Raw genomic sequence first — 15,027 nt, forward strand, 5'->3', positions numbered from 1 at the left:
TCCAGTGCTCATTCATCCTCCTTGACCATTGATTTGTAACCCCTTTTCCCCTCCCTGCAGCCCCAGGAAACCACCATTGTATTTCTTAATACCAGGAACTTCACTATTTAAGCGCAGTCTTAAAGTATTCATTTTTCTTTGACTGGTTTATTTAATTTAGCTTGACATCCTAATAGTTCTTGCATGTTTGTCCCCATTGCAGAATTTACTTTTTTGAAAAAGTTGAATGGTATTCCACATTTGGTTTACACAATTCACCTTTTGAGAGGCATTTAGGTCATTGCCACATCTTGGCTACTGCAAATCATGCTGCACTGACTATACAAGTGTTGGTATCTCTTTGAAATCCTGATTTCAATTCTTCTTTGTGTGTGGGGGGATAACACAAAATCTATTTTCTACAAATGTATACAAGTCAAATGTTAGTGGAAAAATAGAGTCATTGACATTGTCAAAATATTCCCTGTACTTTTAGAAAGTAAATGATTTTGTGATTCTTATAAAATATTATTTCTTTAAGAGAAGATATATCTAAATTACATTGTTCACATACATTTCATAATAATAATCTAATAGATACACCAAAAAGCCTTTAGGGCTGCAGCCCTTATCTTTTCCTTCTTGGTATCTGTAGAACTAGACCTAATTAAGGCATAGTCCTGACAAATGCTGATATCCTTAAGCCTGGATATATGCATACATATGCTTAAATATAGACACTAAGGTCTAATGTTAGTAAATTAAAACATGCAAAATGCTCAGTCTTTTCACTTCAACGATACACTGCTGATTTCAATTCTTTTGAGTAAATACCAGAGTAAGAATACTGAATCATATGGTCATTCTATTTTTAATTTTTAAGGAACCTCCAAACCATATTTCATAGCAACTGTGCCATTTTCTGTTCCCACTAATTGTCTACAAGGGTCCCAATTTCTCCACATCCTTGTCAACACTTATTGTCTTTTGTATTTTTGGTAATATCCATCCGGACAGGTCTGAGATGAGTCTTCATTGTGACTTTGACTTGGATTCTCCTGATACTTTTTTTTTCATATACCTGTAAGTGACCTGTATATATTTTTAGAGAAATATCAAGTCCTTATCCCAATTTTAACCAAGTTGTTCATTTTTTTCCCTATTGAGTTTTAGGATTTCTTCATATTATTTTTTGGATATCAGATATATGGTTTGCAAATATTTTCTCTTATTACATAAATTGCCTTTTCACTTTGTAGATAACTTCCTTTGATGTGCAGAAAATTTTTAGTTTGAAATAGTCCTAGTTATTTAATTTTTCTTGCCTGTGCCGTCAGTGTCATATCAATAAAATCTTTGCCATGATCAATGACATGAAGCTTTTCCCCCGTGTTTACTTTTAGTAATTTTATAGTTTGGGGTCTTACTTTTAAGTATTTAATACTATTTTAGTTGGTTTTTGTGAACAGTATAAAATAATGATCTGATTTCATTCTTTTGCATATGGATATCCTGTTTTTCCAACACAATTTGTTGAAGAGACTATCTTTTCCCCATTATATATTTCAAGAAGTATAATGTCTCTGGCTTTGTTCTTCTAAGGTATGATGCAGCTTATTTGTGGTTCCATATGAACTTTAGATTTTTTTCCTGTATTTTGCATAACAAATGCTATTTGGATTTTGATAAAGTTTGCACTGAATTTATAGATTGCTTTATGTAGTATATACATTTAAACAATATTAGTTCATCTGATTCATAAATACAGGATGTCTCCCATTTGCTTGTGTCTTGTTTAATCTCTTTGATCAATATTTTGTAGTTTTCTATGTACAGGTTTTTACCTTTTGGGTTAAGTTTATTCCAAAATGTTTTATTCTTTCTGGTGCTATTGTAAATGGGACTGTTTTACTAATTTTCTTTACATGGAGTTCATTGTTATTCTGTAGAAATGCAACTTACACAGCCCAGCTTGGTGAGTGTATGACTATAATCTCAATGATTAGAGAAGCAGAACAATCAAAAGTTCTGGGGTAAAACATCCCTGGGTTCAATACCCAGTACCAAAAAAGAAAAAGAAAGAAAGAAATGCAACCTAATTTTGTGTGTGATTTTATTATCTTCAACTTATTCGATTTATTAGTTCTAACAGATTTTTAATGGATACTTCAGCATTTTAAATATATATAAGATCATGTTATCTGCAGAGAGGAACAATTTTACTTTTCCTCATTCTGATTTAAATACCTTTTCTTGCTTGATTGTGCTAGCTAGGACTTCCACTATTGTATTGTATAGAAGTGAAAGTAGGCATCCTTGCCTTGTTCCTAATGTTAGAAGAGAAACTCATTTTGCATCATTGAGAATGATGTTACCTGTGGGCCTTCCTATACAAACTTTATTATATTCTCTAGCTAGTTTGTTATGTTTTTATCACGAATGAGTTTTAAATTATTTCAAATTCTTTTTTAGGTATCTGTTTAAAAATTCATGTAATTTTTTTATTCTTTATTATGTTAATGTGGTATATGAAATTAATTTGTTTTCATATGTTGAACCATCCTTATATCCCAGGGATAAATTCTACTTGGTCATGGTATCTGATTCATATAAGGTGCTGTTGGATTTGGTTTGCTAAAATTTTGTTGAGGATTTTTGCATCTATGTTCATTATAAAATTGGCCTATAATATTATTTTCTTATAATTTTCTCTTTTTTTACAGAGAGAATTTTTTAATATTTATTTTTTAGTTTTCAGTGGACACAACATCTTCATTTTATTTTTATGTGGTGCTGAGGATCGAACCCAGTGCCCCATGCATGCCAGGTGAGCATGCTACTGCTTGAACCACATCTTCAGCCCTTCTTATAATTTTCTAGTCCAGCTTTTCTATCAGGGTAATGCTGGCCTCATAAAATTAGTGTGGAAGTACTCCCTATTTTCCAATTTTTTGGAAGAATTTAAAGAAATATTGGCAATCAATGCTCAGTAGAATTCATCAGTAAAGTCATCCTCTTAATGGGCTTGTCTTTTGGGGAGATGTTTAATTGTTACTTCAATCTCCATACTAGCTTTAGTTCAGGTCAGACTTTCTATTTCTTAATAATTCCTTTTTGGTAAACAGTATGCTTCCAGATGTTTATCCATTTCTCCTATGTTATCAAGTTTATTGCCCTATTACATTGTAATCTGTTAAAATCCTTTTTTATTTCTGTGGCATGAGTCATAATGTCTTTTTTTCTGATTTTATTTACTTAGTCTTCTAGTTCTATTGTGTGTCTTTTCCTTTCTTGCTGCCGTTCTTTATATTTTTGTATCATTTTCTCTTTTCCTAGTTTAGCCAAAGGTTTAGCTTTATCTTTTTGAAAAACTAACTCTTGTTTTTCTTGATTTTTTTTCCTATAGCTTTTTCTATTTTCTTTGTTTCTCTTCTCATCTTTATTAGTTCCTCCCTACTCCCAATTTTGGACTTAATTTGTTTTTCTTCTAGTTCCTTGATGTGTAAGGTTAGTTTGCTTATTTGAGATCTTTCTACTTGTTTCATAAAAGCATTTATTGCTATGAACTTTCCTTTTAATAAAGCCCAGAAATTTTGGTACACCATATTTTCTGTGTGTGTGTGTGTGTGTAGACATGTGCCCATGTGCACACATATGTAAGATATTATTTTTATTTCCTTTTTTATTTCTCCCTTGATTGGATGGCTGTTTATGACCATGTTGTTTAATTTCTATGTATTTATAAATTTTCCATTTTCCCTTTAGATGCTGGTTTCCAGTTTTGCTCCCTTGTGATCAGAAAAGATATTTGGTATAATTTCAATCTTCTTATATTTGTTAAGACTTGTTGTGTGACCCAACATTTGACCTATCCTGGACAAACATCCACCTGTACTTGAGAAGAATGTGTTTTCTGTTTCTGTTGGGTGGAATGTTCTGTATTTATCTGTTAGGCTGTTAGGTCCACTGTTTTATATTTTTTCAAGTGCTCCACTTCTTTATTGTTCTTCTGTCTGGTTATTTTCTTTTGTCTAGATAGTCTTTTCTTTGGCCTACTACTGAAATTGGGTACTGAAGTCTTCTACTATTTTACTGCTATTTCTCCCTTTTTTTCTTTTGTATTATTTATAATTTTTATCTTTGAATTTAATGAGTTGGCATCAAAAATTAGCTAGTCATTTTACATTTAAGGAATACAACCTTTAAAAAACAATACAAAGAGTGAAAGTGACAGGGGACAAAGAGACATGAGTGGTAGAAAAATAAAGTTAAGAATAATAGAATATTTTATAGAATAATTCTATAGAATATTTTATAGAATAATTCTATAAAATTGGCCCAGTGTGCTGATTCCCCATGCTTTCTTTTCTAAGAAGCAATTTATCTGCAGCCCTAACTGCCTTAAATGGACAGGTTATATCACATTCTTCAGCAAACTACCTGTTATCTACAGGAGAAATGCAGGTCCAAAATAATTTCAATAAGAGGAATTCAAGTTACCGTGAAGGGTAAGATTTTTGTGATGCTTTTAACAAACAAGATCCTGGAACTCAAGGAGATAAGGATAATTCCTCCTAACCATAAAATCTATAAGAATATATGGTTAAGAATCCAATCGGAACCTATTAGCATGGTCCAAAGTGAGCTAGAGCTGTCATGATAGTAGGGATTTGAAAGTCTGATGTCACCCTGCCATCAGTCAACAGTCATGAGGTGGCCCTGGGAAGGACTCTCTGGAAACTTCTCTGGGATCCCCAATAAAACTGGAGTGCAGGAGAGGCACACTGTCCCTTTCTTTTCTGAATGAACTCCCTCCCTCCCTTGAGAGTATCCCCTTTCCCTTTTCCCATCCCTTCAATAAACTCATGCTAGTTATTCTAAGCAACATGTCTGAAATCTTTCTGATTTGATCCCAAGAATCAGGGTTTGATGTGGGAGTTTTTTGTACTGCCTCAGTTTCCTGGAATGCCTCAGACCCATAACAAAATGATTTTAACCAAGTTTATACTTCTTTTTGCTGCTATGTTTTTTAATTGATTCTATTTTTTTAAATACATGACAGCAGAATACATTACAATTCTTATTACACATATAGAGCACAATTTTTCATATCTTTGTATATGAAGTATGTTCATACCAATTCATGTCTTTATACATGCACTTTGTGATTTTTGCATTACAATTCTTATTACACATAAATACCACAATTTCTCATATCTCTGTTTGTATATAAAGTATGTTGATTCCCAATTCGAGTCTTCACACATGTACTGTGGATAATGATGTCCATCACATTCCACTATCCTTGCTAATCCCCTGCCCCCTCCCTTTCCCTCCCACCTTCTTCCCTATCTAGAATTCATCTATTCCTCCCATGCTCCCCCTCTTTACCCCACTATGAGTCAGCCTCCTTATATCAGAGAAAACATTGGCATTTATTTTGGGGGGCATGGGCTAACTTCGCTTAGCATTATCTTCTCCAACGCCATCCATTTACCTGCAAATGCCATTGTTTTATTCTCTTTTATTGTTGAGTAATAGTCCATTGTTTCTTTATCCATTCATCCACTGAAGGGCATCTAGGTTGGCTTCACAGTTTAGCTATTGTGATTGTGCTGCTATAAACATTGATGTGGCTGTGTCCCTGTAGTATGCTGTTTTTAAGTCCTTTGGGTATAGACCAAGGAGAGGGATAGCTGGGTCAAATGGTGGTTCCATTCCCAGATTTTCAAGGAATCTCCATACTGCTTTCCAGATTAGCTGCACCAATTTTTGCTGCTATGGTTTTTAACAATTCATTTCATCACATCTTATTGCAATGTGCAAATGCATTTGCAATGCATAGTACATTCAGGAGAACTAAATTTAAGGAAGTACATATACTGTTAATAGTGGCCTTTAGAAGAAAGTGATTTACCTTCTATTAAAGAAAATACAAATTACCTAATAGTGTTATTTAACTACTTGTTGCCACAAGAATCATCACCAAAGTTTTCTAGAAATGCGTCTACGTAAGAAATAAATATTTAAACAATAAAAATAATAAAAATGTTCCTTAATTTTAGCAAGATATTTTCTTTATCTTTTTTTTTCTTTTGTACCAGGGATTGAACCCAGGTTTTTTTTAACCACTGAGCCACATCCTCAGCCCTTTTTAATTTTTATTTTGATACAGGGCCTTGCTATGATGCTTAGGGCCTCACTAAATTATGAATACTGGCTTTGAACTTAGGATCCTCCTGCCTTAGCCTCCTAAATTGGTGGGATTACAGGCATGCACCACTGCACCTGCTATGGATCTTTCCTTTTTCATTGCTAAGAAATATTTTAATAGTTATAAAGCAAAAGCTGTTATGAATCTAGATAGCTAAAACTGTATTTCTGAGTTCAAGCTTACAGATAAGTATTTTGTAAGTAGTTTTCAATAAAATATTCCCCCTACCCCAAATCTTGCATTGTTTCTTACAAAACTTTGGTCAAGAGTGGAAATATATCCAGCCAGATGTATATGCCATACAATAGCAAGAACAGGAGGGCCCAACTAATAACTCTGGGTTTTAAAAATAGAAGGCAATTAAAATATACTCAAAGTTACTTTAAGAAAAACTTTCATAGGTTAATAATGAAACAGTCACAAAGGTTAAGAAAATACTAATATCAAAGCAGAAACGTCTACAATGTTAAAATAGACAAAAATTTCTATACAAGAACATCTTTTAAAATTAAAAATAAAGAACACAACACATGAGTCATGATGATTTTCCTGTTCTACTTATGAATTTTAGTCTTTGTATTTATAAGGTCAGTTATGTTGATATCTAGTAGAGTTTCTTATGACACCTGATGAAGTCTCATTCCAACTTTATAAGATGGATCTTCCCCCAAGAAACCTGTACATTTTGGTTACATCTTTGTCATTGTAAAATTTCAAAGTAGTGCAATATCGCCATGATGTGCTGAGGCATGAAGACATATCTGGTATACATAGTGCCATCCCCACACTTGAAACCAGCACAGAATTGAACACAGTCCACTCTCAGGGCTTCAGCATGTAAAACACGATGACCAGCAGGTACTGGTAGTAGAACCAGACATTTATTTCCAGGCCTGTGCCAGGCCATCCTGCCATGCACCTCCTGTGATGTAGCCACATATCAGTCTTTCTAGGATCTTTCTAGGATCCCAAGTTTTCTGTCAGTGCTTCCTGTATATATTTAGGTCCTCCAATAATGGGTATATATTTATAATTTTATACCTTCTTGGTGAATTGATCCTTTTATCATTGTAAAATGTCTTTCTCATATGACAGCTTTTAACCTAAAGTGTATTTTGTCTGATATAAATATAACCACTTTTACTCTCTTTTGGTAAAAAATTGCATGGAATATTTTTGCCACCTTTATTTTCAGCCTATGTGTGTGTCCTTAAATATAAATCAAGTTTCCCATAGATTTAATATATTTGGGCCTTTTTCAAAACCATCCTTCTACTCTTGGTCTTTCGATTAGAGAGTTTAATTTACATTTAAAGTAATTATCGATAGGAAGGATTTAATATTGCCATTCTATTAGTTGTTTTCTGTTAGTCTTCTTATTATTTTGTCTGTCTTTTCCTCTCTTGTTGTCTTCTTTATGTTTTATTTTTTGTATTAAAATTCTTTGATTAATTTTCCTTTGTGTGTGTGAGAGGGAGACTTCTTAGGTATTTTTTGTGGTTACTATGGAATTTACATAAAATATTCTATAGTTATGAAAGTCGGTTTCCAATTTGACCTTCTTACGCTATCAGTTGCTATTTACTGTCCTTTTGTTTCAATTAGAAAAACTACCATCAGAATTTCTTGTGAGGCTTGCTACTGGTGATGAACTCCCTCATCTTTTATTTGTCTGGGAAAATATATTTCTCCTTCACTGTTGAAGTAGAGTTTGGCTGGGCATAAGATTCTTGGATGATGTTTCTGTTTCATCACTTTAAATGTAGAATCTTATATATATATGGAGACAATAATAAGTCCACCAATTTCATATCAAAAATCATGGAATTGGAGCTGGGCGCATAGCACACACCTGCAATCCCAGCGGCTTGGGAGGCTAAATCAGGAGAATCGAGAGTTCAAATCTAGTCTCAGCAACTTAGCGAGGCCCTAAGCAACTCAGTGAGACCCTGTCTCTAAACAAAATACAAAAATAAGGCTGGGGATATGGTTCAGGGGTCGAGTGCTCCCGAGTTCAAACCCTGGTACTCACCCACCCCCAAAAATCATGGATTGGAACACAGTACTGTGGTATCTTTAAACTGCTAAAAACAAATATTTGCCAACTTAGAATTCCATATACAACAAAGAGTTCTTCAAATATAGGCAAAATAAAAATATTTCAGATATAAAATATGATTTTTTTCCTCCAGTAAGACTGCCTAAATTAAATATTGAAAGAAATTCATTAGGATGGATGAAGGAAAATATTCCCAGATAGAAATCTATATGTTCAGGAAGAAAAAGAAGCACCAGAAATTATAAATATATGAGTAAATACATAAGGGATTTTTAAGATTCATCATTTCAGATATAAATCTGTAAACTATATCTATTTTAAAATATTTTAAATACCACAGACATTTACAATCAAAGATGAAATCACTACACTGTGGGGATTATAGAATTGTAGAAGTAAAATATCTAACAACAAAGTGTGCAAAGGATGGGAGTTGCTATGTAACTGTGCCAGACACTGTTTTAGTAAACAAATATCAGTCATCACTTCCCTCCCAAAACAAGCCAGTATTGCATCTCTTCCAGGGCAATAAAAGCAGAACTGAGGAAATGAGATTTAGGATTTCACACTCTCAAACAGTCTAAGGAACTCTCCTGCCCTTGGCTTTCCTTAAGATTGCATGTAGGCAGTTTAAGTCCAGAGAATTAAAACACATTATTTCTCTATTTTACTGTACAGTGCAGTCGTTTCTGAAACTGAACTACCTGGGTTAGAAATCTGTCTCTACAACTTCCAATGTGGGTGACTTTATTATGGCACTACCATTTTGTGCCTTAAAAATCTTTGTCTATTAAAGAAGAAAATGTTACTTCACACCTCATAATTTTGTTATGAGCCTTAAATGTAATAATTTTTATGAGGTTCAAAACTGTGTGTTTGGCACACAACTGGTGCTTAGTAAATGACAGCCACTACCACCACTACCATCATCATCATCCTAGAACCCCTGAAAAATACTATGGGAGAAAAAGGAAAATGAATATAAGAGCAATGAGCCAGAAGTCACACCTGAGGAACCCTTATTCCCTGACTCTGCTCCCAGAGAAAGCATGTGAGAAATTGGCCTGAAGACCCACCCAGCAGAGTTGGTTTCGTCTGCAGCAGGAATGAACTCAAGGGAAGGCATTGTGGCCTGAATCATGTAGGGAGAGGTTTCACATAGTGGAAGAGGCAAAGGAATCATCATTTTAAAAATCAAATCCCTACTTGACCCTGCAGGAATCTTCCTCCAAACTGGAAATCCATATCCAACAAAATGAAATTATACAGTTATCTTAAGGGCCTTGTTATGAAGAAAACAGAAATATCACGATGGAGAGAGTTAGAGGAAGGTTTATTTGAAAAGGAAAAATAAGCCCATTTGTATGCTATTGAGATTATACAAGGGGAAAAGGAGATAATTACAAGATTTGGACTGGAATCTTGTGCACAAGTGGGTTTTTGACTTTTGCTTGAAGCACAGAGAGTTAATCTGTGGTAACATGTAGGGAGGGAAAATATATAGGTATAGACTTCATAGATTTGTAGATGTGATGGAAGAAGTATGCAACCGTTTCTTCAGGTCAATAGGAAATAAGGTTATCAACCAAGAGTGGAGATGAAGAAATTGTTCCAGATTTGAGGACAGAAGACAATATATAAAAATAGTCATTTAAAAGGGTGAAAGACAATAGCCAAATTATGGAACCAGCTCAGATGTCACCAATAGATGAATGGATCAAGAAAATGTGGTACATATATACATAATGGAGCTTTACTCAGTCATAAAGAAGAATGAAATTATGGCATTTGCCAGTAAATGGGTAGAAATTGAGACATTATATTAAGTGAAATAAGCCAGACTGAGAATATCAACGGTCAAATGTTTTCTCTCATATGTGGAAACTAGATCAAAAATAAGGAAAAGAAGGGGAGGATAAGATATCATAAAGATATAGAAAAGAACAGTGAAGTAGAAGAAGGAGATCAAGAGGGAGGGAGGAGGAATGAAAAAGGAGAGGACTAGCAGAATGAATTTTACAAAGTATATAAATATACCACAGGGAATTTCACCTATGTGTATGTGTGAAAAGCACCAATCAAGGAAGGATAATGGATGAACAAGGAGAGGATCAGTAGAATGGGGTGGGGGAGAAATAAGGACTGAAATGGAATGGGTCAGATTCCATGCATGTATGATTTTGTTGGAATGAACCTAGCTATTATGTATACCTGTAATGCTCTAATAAAATAAATAAATATGGGATGAAGAAATAAATTGACTAAAGAAAGACCACTAGGTCTTAGCAAAGGCATCTATTCTAAGCTTATTAGCTTAAGATTGTCTCTTCAGGGGTCTTGATGACAGTAAAATTACACATGTATGTTTACAAACATGGTAGAGGTGGGTAAAAGGTGAAGAGGACCATCTCAAAGGGATCCAATGTTTCTATCCATTGCCTTGTGGTCAAAGGTCTAATTATTATGTATAAACCTAAGCCCTCAACACCCAAGGGGCAAGAGAAAAAAGAGAATGATGCTCAACTTTTGAGTTTCCCCTGTCCCCTAGATGAAATTGAAAATAAAGGACTGTATTTGAGCATTGAGATGTTTAGTTATCGTCTTCTCTCTGGCGAGATCTAATTTATTTTTCTCAAAAGCCTCACGATTCCATCTAAATGCTCTTAACTGATAATCAGTTTCAGTGAGTGACTCACACTTGTAATCTGTGCAGGTGCTTATTGCTACAGTGATGTGTACAGGAATTAAACTCCAACAGTGAAAATAAGAAGGAACCTGAGAGGGGAGAAGGGAGACGGGAGCATTGTGTATGGGTAGCACAGAGATTTAAATATAAATTTATCTTAATTTTAACAATGAACCTTGGTGACTAAAAGCCTGACCTGAAGAGCTTAAATATGAGTGCTGGGCCTTAAAGAATTTTAATTAGACATGATTTTTGCAAGAAACAAGCAAGAAGGTAAACTTTTCACATGCTTAGGGCTCAGGACTCGTTCAGGTACCAATTTGAAGGGAATCTTAGAGTTCTTAAATGCCAGGTAGAGCTGGAAGTTTTTTTTTTTTTAATCCTTCTTTTCTATGGAAATACTGACAGAACTATGTCTAATTCAGCCAGAAGCAGTGGTGTATGACTTAATCCTAGCTTGTCAGGAGGCTGAGGCAGGAGTACAACTCCTAGTCCAACCTGGGCAACTTAGCAAGATCCCGTCTCAAAATAAACAATTTTAAAAGGCTGGAGATACAGTTTAGTGGCAAAGCTCCCCTGGGTTCAATCCCCAGTACTGCACACAAAACAAGTATGCATAATTAGAATAACAGAAAAGAGAGGAGGCGAGAGGACATGAAGGGAAGGAAGGGAAGGGATGGGGAGAACAAGAGAAGGAAAGACCACTATCTATCTCTCTCCCTTCCTTCTATAATATCAATAGCTTTTATGGAGCACCTACTTTGTGCAACACACTATGCTAAGTATGTTTCATGTTTCCTCACTAAGAGTGAACAATAAGTCAGTCACCTTATATCAGAGAGAGCATTTGGCATTTGTTTTGGGGGGATTGGCTAACTTCACTTAGCATTATCTTCTCTAATTCCATCCATTTACCTACAAATGCCATGATTTTATTCTGTTTTATTGCTGAGTAATATTCCATTGTATATATATGCCACATTTTTTTATCCATTCATCTACTGAAGGGCATCTATATTGGTTCCACAGTTTAGCTATTGTGAATTGTGTTGCTATAAACATTGATGTGGCTGTGTCCCTGTAGCATGGTGTTTTTAAGTCCTTTGGGTATGGTCTGAGGAGAGGGATAGCTGAGTCAAATGGTGGTTCCATTCCCAGTTTTCCAAGGAATCTCCATACTGCTTTCCATATTGGCTGCACCAATTTGCAGTGCCACCAGCAATGTATGATTGTGCCTTTTAGTGGGGGAGGAGGAGCACAGGAGGAATAGATGAACTCTAGATAGGTCAGAGGGGTGGGAGGGGAAGAGAGGGACAGGGGTTAGCACTGATGGTGGAATGTGATGGACATCATTATCCAAAGTACATATATGAAGACATCAATTGGTGTGAACATAATTTACAAACAGATATGAAAAATTGTGCTCTATATGTGTAATAAGAACTGTAATGCATTCAGCTGTCATGTAGTTAAAAAATAAAATCAATTAAAAAAACTTATTTCATACTGCAGGTTTTCCACAAAGAATTATCACAAAGTGCTATTGGTAGCAATTCTAAATGATTATCTTATCTCAATAAAACCATCCTCCATTGAAAAAAAAAGAATGAATAATAAGACAATGGAGTAGTTCCCACTGATATATTTATTTTATAAGAAAGATGTTTAGAAAGGTAAGAAACTTGACTTGAACCCAGGAAATCTACTCTGGCACCAGCACTCTTAACCATATTGTGATTATGGTGTGTGTGTGTGTGTGTGTGTGTGTGTGTGTGTGTGTGTATAAATGGTGATAATTTCACATAAATGGGACCTTATTTTATATATATATATATTTCTCTCTATAATTTACTTTTTGTGACTAATGGTATGTAATGGAGCTTTTATCATATAATTATAAAGAGATTCTATACATATCATAATGTGCCATCATTTTACTTTACTGTAATTTAACCAGTCCCTTTTGATAAATATTTGAGTCATTTACATTTTATTTTATAATTACAAATACTGACATAATTAAATCTATATCTTTGTGCATATACAGAAGTATTTATATCACATAGATTTCTAAAAATATTCTTTTCCTTTGATTTTTCTTTTATTTCTGTGTCAGTATCATATTGCTTTAGTTACCGGTCTCTTACAATGTTTTGATATGTTACTGTTTTTTTAAAAAAACATGTTTTTATATTTCACATTTTCTCCACAGTTGAATTGGCAATAATCTTGTCAGTTTCCAACAAAGAAATTACATTGCTTGCTGGTCTTTTATAATGACATTTAACTATTTTAGATTAATTTAGGGTATAGTAAGATCTTTTTAAAATTCAGTCTTTGTGGATACACTCTGATTACATGTCAGTAGAAGCCATTTTCAGTTTTTTCTCTGAATTTTCTATTTATAACTTTTAGACATATTTATATTGTGTTTTTCCATATTCCATACTGATATCAATCATTATTTTGTTAAGTATATTAAACTTATTAAAATGTTATAAATCTGGGCTGGAGTTATGGCTCAGAGGTAGAGCACTCGCCTACCATGTATGAATCCCTGGGTTCAATCCTCAGCACCACATATAAATAAATAAAATAAAGATATTTTTCAAAAATAAAAATGTTCTAAATCTGTTTTCATGTATAAAGTTGAAAACACACTGCCTGGATTCTAATCTTGGTTCTACCCTTTGATAGTTGTGTGACATTACTCAATGTCTCTTTGCTTCAGTTTTCTCATCAACAAAATTTAGGGAATAAAACTATTTACTTCATAGAGTTGTGAAAATTAAATGCATGAGTACATGTAAATTGCTCAGAATCATGCATAGCATATTATAAGCACTCAATAAATGTGAGTCCAGGGAAGGGGACTGTATATTCTCTGACTATCTCTTTTCCTTGTTATAAAATTAATTCTAACTACATAAAATACATAAATATATTTTGTATGTTTAAAAACTCCTCCAAAGGATTGCAAATGATGCCAAATTCTTCTGCTAACAATCCAACTCACAAATCAATATTCTCTTAGTGTTTAACCTGCCATCATTGTATGGAGGGTTTCTACTTCTTGGCTTTTTTCAATGAACTTACATATACATATTTAGTCATAAAATATAGGTTATTATATTGAAGGGTTTCTTTTAACACAAAATTTATATTTCATGTTACATTGTACAATTTTCCCCCTTTAAATTTCACCAATATGGTATAGAAATCTTTCCATGGACTCTCTGTCCTCTTGCAGTGATTACCTTTTCCTGCTCTGATGTCCCTTTATTTCCAATAATTTTATTTTTATTATTAGTTCTTCCTACATATACAAACTTCCATGTAAATTTTATAATTACACATGTCAAAATCTACAAAAAGCCTTAATTGTAATTGTTTGAATTATTAGACTAAAATAGCATATTGGGCTTTCCCAAAACGAACATGGTTTATTCCCCATATATCATGCCATTTTGTAAAATTTCAACATTTTCTAATATAACTTTATTTATTTTTATGTGGTGCTGAAGACAGAACCCAGTGCCTCAAATGTACTCAGTGAGTGCTCTACCACTAAGCCATAACCTCAGCTTTATATTTTTTCTTAAGTTTATTCTGATGCACATTATACTTTTCACACTATGGTGAGAGCTTTTTCTATCAAACATACTGCATTTTATAGTGGCACCTTACATTTAACTGGTTTTGGAGTCTTCAAATAATGGATTTTTCTTGCTGAAATTTTTTTTTTAAAGAGAGAGTGAGAGAGGAGAATTTTTTTAATATTTATTTTTTAGTTCTCGGCAGACATAACATCTTTGTTGGTATGTGGTGCTGAGGATCGAACCCAGGCCGCACGCATGCCAGGTGAGCGCGCTACCGCTTGAGCCACATCCCCAGCCCCTCTTGCTGAAATTTTTACCTCTAAATTTTGTGTGATGCTGAGGATTGAACCCAGGGCCTTGGGCATGTGAGGCAAGCGCTCTACCAACTGAGATATATCCGCAGCCCCTAAATGATTTTTTAAAATTGTGTCTTATTGCATAGATTAAGGAAAATTGTTTAGTGTATCTCTGCTCTGCATGCTTATTTATC

General features: G+C 34.1%; 1 protein-coding gene and 1 pseudogene across 1 annotated transcript in view; one reads left to right on the top strand and one right to left on the bottom strand.

Annotated features, from left to right (window-relative positions):
• Pbdc1 (polysaccharide biosynthesis domain containing 1) overlaps positions 1-15,027 on the top strand; it is a 346,698-nt gene that overhangs the window by 168,192 nt on the left and 163,479 nt on the right. The gene's annotated exons all lie outside the window — the stretch shown is intronic.
• Positions 2,598-9,378, bottom strand: LOC120889650 (serine palmitoyltransferase small subunit A pseudogene; annotated as a pseudogene).

This window comes from Ictidomys tridecemlineatus, chromosome X (assembly GCF_052094955.1).
Source record: "Ictidomys tridecemlineatus isolate mIctTri1 chromosome X, mIctTri1.hap1, whole genome shotgun sequence".
Taxonomy (NCBI): Eukaryota; Metazoa; Chordata; class Mammalia; order Rodentia; family Sciuridae; genus Ictidomys; species Ictidomys tridecemlineatus.